Genomic DNA, 7375 nt, shown 5'->3' with positions numbered 1-7375 from the left:
CATGCTACTTGAGTTTCAGTAGCTAAAAGCCAGACGTGGGCATTTTCAGGTTTAAGTTGACATAACCAAATCACATTTATACGCTTATTTAACTGATATATTTTAGTCAATATATATTTTGAATTTGGAAAAGAGAATATTATTATATGGGAATTTTCAGAATTTGTGCTTTTACTCCTATATTTAGTATTTTTACAATTTCACACGCATTTGCAATATTCTCTGATCTTATTCTATTTATTCTATCATCTACATCTTTTCCCTCCCACAAAATCTGTTTTTTTTCAAAGCCATCCTGCTGCTTTCATTCTTGTGATGTGTGTAGCGTGTGACGCATCACCCTTTATTAGCGTTGCCTACATGGTATGGGTGAAGTTATCTGCTTGAGTCCCTGTATCTGTGTTTATACCACTGGTTAATGTTTCTCTCCCTCCCTCTGTACCCTTTAATTGCCTATAGTTACTCACACCAGAGCTGAGGCTGATGAACCTCTCTCTTACCCATGATAGAACACCAGTGGATACAGTTGTGTGCAGAAAGTCCTGAGAGTTATTTGATGTAACATCCGTGGCATATCCGGTTGTAACAGGATGGACCCGCTAGCTCTAACATTCTTTCATTCACTCTTGCACCGTGTTCTCTGATCTTCTGAGTAGCGGTATTGATGCTCCACTCTAGGGCTGAGCATTCAACAACCACTTGATCTCAGAGCTCTAATGGTTGAAGAGCCTCTCTACATTCACCATTGCCCACTACGAAGAGAAGATTCTGTTGCAAAGTTGAACGCCCACAATCTACGGTTCTATGGATACAAATTTAGAATGCAGCTCGACATCATGGACATTTACCAAGTAAATCATTCCCTCCTAGGTTCTGTGACCTCCCACTCAAGGGCTTTGACCAAATTTAAAGTACCAGGTATGAATTCCTCTTGTGGGTCTACCTGTAAGCAGAAGAAAATTGGTTATGGCCATAAAAGTCATGCCTCTGTTCCAACAGTAGGCGTGTTTTGCCTGATAGGCTGGTAATATAAAGTTTATAGCTGAGCAAGACTGTTGATGTCTGCTCTCCCCTCAAGAAACTCACATAGTAATTTTTTTAACAGAACAGCACACACCTTTATTACATGAGCAATGAATGTTGTTTTATTTGCCTTTTTGGGCTTTGATCTTCTGCAGATAGAACTCCAGTTCCTTGCCTTGAAGCACACAGCCATCTGCTCTGCCACACTGCTCTTGAGGCAATACAGGTGAGAAACTTGCCCTGTGGAATGGCTCCTCCAGAAGAATACTGATTTTGGCATTCTTTTTCCTTTCGACCTATTTCTTTGGAATTTTCTTCGACCGGTTTTTGTTTCAAATCTCTTCCTCCTCAGGAGTCAGCCTGGCCCCCTTCCTGTGGCCCAGCGGCAGTGCCTAGTGGGACTGTACCACTGTTGGTACATTGTCCTGTCAATAAGCACAGTGCAGTTCTTCCCCAGGGTCTTGGTGTAAACAAACTTGTTATTGGATGTATAGTAGACAACTTCAATGAGCCTTGTTTCTCTAGGACAGCACCCAGAACCCCAGGCAAAGTTCCCCACATCCAATCTCAAGGCACGGTACTTCTTATTGCCTCCTCAAACTCTGTGTGTGCTGCGAGGGCCAATCTTAGTGTTGGCAGCTTGCCGTCCCAGGTCATACTTCTGCTTCTTGGGGTAGGGTTTTTTCTTAGCCCTGGTCTTGTGTCAGCTGTCCAGAGAGATGCCCATCGCTTGGCGGTGGCTGGAAAGAGCCACATAGCACTTTCTAGCACTAAGAAACTACCCAGCAGAAATGGTCCTGCTTGGCTCTGCTTGGTTTTTCTAACTCTTGCAACCAAAGTGTATAGACCACTTTACCAATATGGTGTGCTCATACAATACTGGGTGGTCAGGGAGATTTTGCAGCAGGAGGTAGGTGAGCCTCTGCAAATCAAATGAATACTGGCCTTAAAATTTTGTGAAACACATTTTAGAACATAAGTAAGAGGGTCTAAAAATGCCAGAGATTCAGTATAAAAAATATTCTTGTGTAATTAGAGGATAGCGAGTGGTAGATTGTTTGTTTGTTTTTTACTCATTTATTTTACATCCCACTCACTGCCTCCTTCCAGATCAACTCCTCCCACAATCCTTCCCCCATTCCTCCTCCCCTTCTCCTTTGAGCAGGTAAGGAGACCTCTACCCCCTGCTTATTCCCCATCCTGGCACTTTAATTCTAAGTACTTCTTCCACTGAGGCCAGACCAAACAGTTCAACTAGAAGAGCATACCTCACAAGCAGGCAACAGCATTTGGGATAGCCCCCACTCCAGTTATTTAGAACCCACACAAAAACCAAGCTGCACATCTGTTACATAGGCATGCAAAGGCCTAGGTCCAGCCTGTATGTATGTATGTATGTATGTATGTATATATATATATATATATATATATATATATATATATATATATATATGCTCTTTGGTTGGTGGTTCAGTCTCGGAGAGCCCCAAGGGTCCAGGTTAGTTGATTCTCTTGGTCTTCCTGTGGACTTCCTATCCCCTTAGGAGCTGCAACCCTTCCTCCTATTCTTGCATAAGAGTCCAGAGACAGTAAAGTATGGCAACAAAGTGTAATAAGCGCTGGTTGGTTTCATTCTAAAGGTTTAATGCATTGCAATTTAATGCTCTGGATCCAGCATTTCTTATGTTCAACCCTGGAAACTGAAAGTTTCTCATGATGCAAATGGGTAAAACTGGTCAGAGTTTTCGTGCGCCTACGTATGACCTTAATCGGTGTTATTTGGTGAGAATGGTATTCTAAAGAAGAATAACATCTTACAGTAGACCGAGCAGTTTGAGATCCTGGGAGTAGACCTCTTTATACGTGGAAAGCATACCATGTCAGCTTTCAAATGTTAATGTTAAGAGAAAGACATTGGAAGCAAGCGATTCTGATGGATTATCCAAGATACACATGTATAAAATAATCTCTACTAAGGTCACTAAGGTTCAGTCAGAGCAAGCAACTTCCCCTGAATCAATTTCAGAGCCTGATTTTGAGACAAACAAGATGGTTGTGGAGTCCATGTTGCCCATCTTTCCATCACTGCTCGGGATGCTTTAAAAAGTAAACTGAAGCCAGATTTCTTTTTTCATTTCTTTAGTTCTAAACCAAAGACTCTATGCGTCATTCCTCTGAAAAAGAAATTAGGAAAATGGGCGACTACATGTGTTCCCAGATACTGGAGAACTAGAGTTATATACCACAGACCGAAGCAAGAAAATTCTACGCCAAACAAATTAATCTTTTTAAACTACGGTAATTTGCATTTTGAAATTTACCAGGAAAAAAAGTTTGCAAAGAGAGTTAGCTCATAGGAGGCAGGTTCTTAGGAAGATTCATATTACTGTGGTGTATACAGGACAAAATAAGTTTTCCAGTGGTTTCCCAAAGCACAAGAATGACTTATGCTGTCAGTGGAACCAAGATTACCCCCATTAGTGAAATGTGAAAACCCAGCTCAATTAAATTACTTATGCTATTTTTTCCGTTCTCTATGAATGTATTTTGACATTCAAGTACATCTTCCTGAACTAACGGAAACCAAAGCAGCTACAATTTATTCTGCTTCTAATTGTGGCTAAATGATAATGCGACTCGTCCATAAACAGATAGCTGGGTTTCACAGTATATTCTAGTTTACAGAGGGATTATGACGCCATGACTTGAAATAATGAAGCAAGGGGCGGAAGGGGAATGCAGATTTGTTATTTCACAAATGTTTCATAATTTAGAGTTTGATTTAATGTTTTGGCTGTATGCTGTTATCTTAGAGGAGTTCAGTAAGATAAATTTTTAAAATTGTAAACTGTAAGGGAATATAACATTTCATCTCACTTAAGAGGCCATGATTATTAACAGTCACGCAGCAAGTGGAGACTTGAATGGGGAATGTGGATGATTTTTACGTTATTACACATCCACTCACTCATAATGGAACTAATTAAATCATAAGGTATGATTATGAGAACAAGCACTAAATCCTAACTAGATGGTGAAAATTTATTTTTAGTGTATTTGCCTAATGCATAGCTTAAATTACTCTTTACTGGCTTGCACAAATATCCTGCAACAGAGCATTGTAAATATGGTAGGCAACACCAGTAATGTCGCTACTCTCAATGATATTACTAACAAGCCACACATTGCTACCAATCATATGTCTACAGTTACACTGTCGATTGCATACATGATTCATATAATTATTTGGGTGATAACCATTGAACTACATTCTCTCTGCCTGTTATCAAAGATAAGAGTGAGAGACAGTGTTGGAATGCTATGGCGTAAGCTACAGCCCTCACACCACTCTCCTTACTTGATTTAGGGCATTAATGAAGTTGAGGGGTCCCTTGGATCTCAATTAAGCTGAGGAAGCAAAAAAAGTGAGCAGCCACATGTGGTACAGACCAAGCATGTGGTGTAGTTTTGCTTTCTACCAATTTACTTTCCTGAAAAAATATTCCGGGCTGTGAGTCGAATCTATTCCGCTATGGCAGAGTTAATTCACTCAGGAGGATCATGAAGGCGTGACCTAATTGCTTCCCATAAGCACTGTCTCTTAAAGACACGTACCCTTCTCAGCATCACCACACATGGGACCAATCTCGGAGCGCACAGACTTTCGAGGAGAACACTCAAACCATGCCATCTATATGATGGGACGGGACGGGTTGCCAACTCCTAGCTGAAACTAAGTGTACACCTGAACTTTAGTGTTCTGTTGAAACCATACTTTGACAAAACCGAAGAAGCCTAAGCTTTATAGCCACATGCTAAAATCCCAGTTTGTATGCAGCCTTACTCAGCTGTTTAGCAAAGAAACTCGTTAATTTCTATCATCTATAGACAGGTCAGTAATTATTTTTTTGCAAATATAATATGGTTTTGACATTTTAAGGAACAGTTTGTGGCTTCTCCTTAATTAAATGTACATTTCTTCTAATTTTTCACATATATGTTTGTGTGTATGTTTACATGCACACACACACACACACACACACACACACACACACACACACACACACACATCTTTCCTTGTTATCCAATGGATGATAACAAATAAAACGGGTTTTTAAGGCTGGTACTCTTATTCTGAAAATTTAATGAAGGAGCTATCTTTAGAAAGAAATAGGTGGTCAGTATGTAAGACATTATCCCACTTAGACTCTCAGAATCTATGTGAGTTATTACAGAATGCAAGCCACCAAGATAAAAATATTAAATGGATTGTCTGTAAAGCTAACTTTACAAACATAATGGGCCTAGTAACAAGACAAAATCTGAAGTACGCCAGTGAACGGATTGCTCTGGAAAATGTGGCACACTGGTACAAAGATCTGAGTTTCTTAACTGCTGACAGTTTAGAAAAGTAGCCTTTTTAAGATGAATTTTCCATGCTCAGTCTTTGCAAAAACAGTGCTTTATGGCACCGATGAAAATTTAAAGTAAGACAAAACCTATTCATGACAGAAGGTCATATTGTTTCCAGTACTGTAAAACTGTTCATTCCCAAGAACCTTCTAGAAATTGTAGCCAATACCCTCTCTTTTTCAAAGCACATTAATTATAAAAGTAAACTTGAGGAGAAATACTTTTTGCTGAGTATTATGAACTCAAAAAAAAAGTGATACTATTTTCCATTTTTGGTTAAAAAGTCTGGCCTCAGATGTGGAAAGTAGAAGCAATAACAATATTCTATGATATTCCCCAATGCTTCAGTTCACCTAATAAACAACTTACTATATTAGACTATATACTAAATGAACTTCCTATATATTGAAGTACTACCATTTCAGGGTTCTAGGCAGAATAGTTTGTCAAGTTCAAAATTTAAATGTTAAGACATTTCCATGGTCAAAATTTTACTTATTTAATTTTTTTGGAGCCTTCTTATCTCCCTTTCAAATGCATTATCATACATACATGGCATGACTATGAAGATGCATGGACCAGAAAGATGACACTGTAAGTAAGGACATTTGTCACTGAACCTAAGGACCTGGAGGATAATCCTGGACACATGTGTTGGAAGGAGACAACCAACTCTTACAAGTTATTCTTCGACCTCTATGCATGCTCCCTCACACACACACACATACACACACACGCACACACACACACACACGCACACACACACACACACACACACACAGAGAGAGAGAGAGAGAGAGAGAGAGAGATGCACTCTAAAATAAAACAAGAGGTAAACAAGATTAATACCTAGAGTCATACAGAAACTCAGTTTAGCATTTACTTTCTCAGTATTATGTTTGAAATGGACTCCTATTTCCTCTTCTACTTTGTAACTGACATGGGTGACTATTTTCTGGTGATCAATAATTCCCAAACCAGCATTTCTTATAGCCTATTATGAGATTGTATGATAACCCAAAAGTAGAAGTCAGCCATGTAATTTCCTCCCTAGTTTACAGTGTTTTCTTAAGTCAGACCTGGGCCCCTTGGGAACTTAGAGCATAACAGCCTCAGTAAAGGCTGCCCCATCCCTTCCTCTCTCCCTCTCTTTCATTGTCTATTGGCTGAATTCTCTGTAGCTTTGCTTTCAATTTCCCACCAGCATCTCCAATTTCTCTAGAAACCAGGGACAATACCTTTTTCCTAATCCATACATTTAATTTGATTTCCTATGACCCAGCACCACACATAAAGGGAAATCCCTTCCTGACTGGGCAGCACTCGTGAATACTATCCAGTGAGACACCTCAGAACCAAGCAAATAAAACTGAAATCATGAAAGTGAAAATCATAGCAGATTATACCCGATGATTGGATTCTACACAATGACTTCAGTCACCTAGTGAGGAAAAAAAACCCTAGATTTTGTTGGCTTCAAAAATTTGATTTAAAATAAAATTTCTAGGAAGATTTTCCAAGTTCTTTTTTCCAATTCGGTTCAAAATAACAATTAACCCACACCAATCCATTTAAAATGGAAGTATTATATTAGTACATATTATGATATGGGTAAATAGATTAAAAATATATGTTTTAGTTATTAACTTCTTTGTGGAAGAAGACCAAGCTTTTCAGAATTACTAACACCAGTCTTTGGAATTACTTTTTATTGGCTTAGTAGCATTTCTATCCCTTTATATTTTATTTACATGTTGTTATATTATATGTTGTTATAGTTTATTTACATGTCACGTGTTTATAAAGTACATGGTAACATTTTTAAGTATGACATACTCACATGCCATTAATTCCAGTATCCAGGAGGCAGAGCAGATAGACTCAGACTCCAAGGCCAGCTTATTCAGGCAGAGCCAGACTGAATAGAGCTGTATAATGT

At 38.9% G+C, this 7375-nt stretch overlaps 1 pseudogene; it reads right to left on the bottom strand.

The window, feature by feature from the left end:
- Nucleotides 1-1145: 1145 nt before the first annotated feature.
- Rps8-ps5 (ribosomal protein S8, pseudogene 5) lies at nucleotides 1146-1750 on the bottom strand (annotated as a pseudogene).
- Nucleotides 1751-7375: the final 5625 nt, after the last annotated feature.

Source organism: Rattus norvegicus, chromosome 9 (assembly GCF_021556685.1).
Source record: "Rattus norvegicus strain SHRSP/BbbUtx chromosome 9, alternate assembly SHRSP_T2T, whole genome shotgun sequence".
Taxonomy (NCBI): Eukaryota; Metazoa; Chordata; class Mammalia; order Rodentia; family Muridae; genus Rattus; species Rattus norvegicus.
This window is presented reverse-complemented; position numbering and strand designations above follow the sequence as displayed.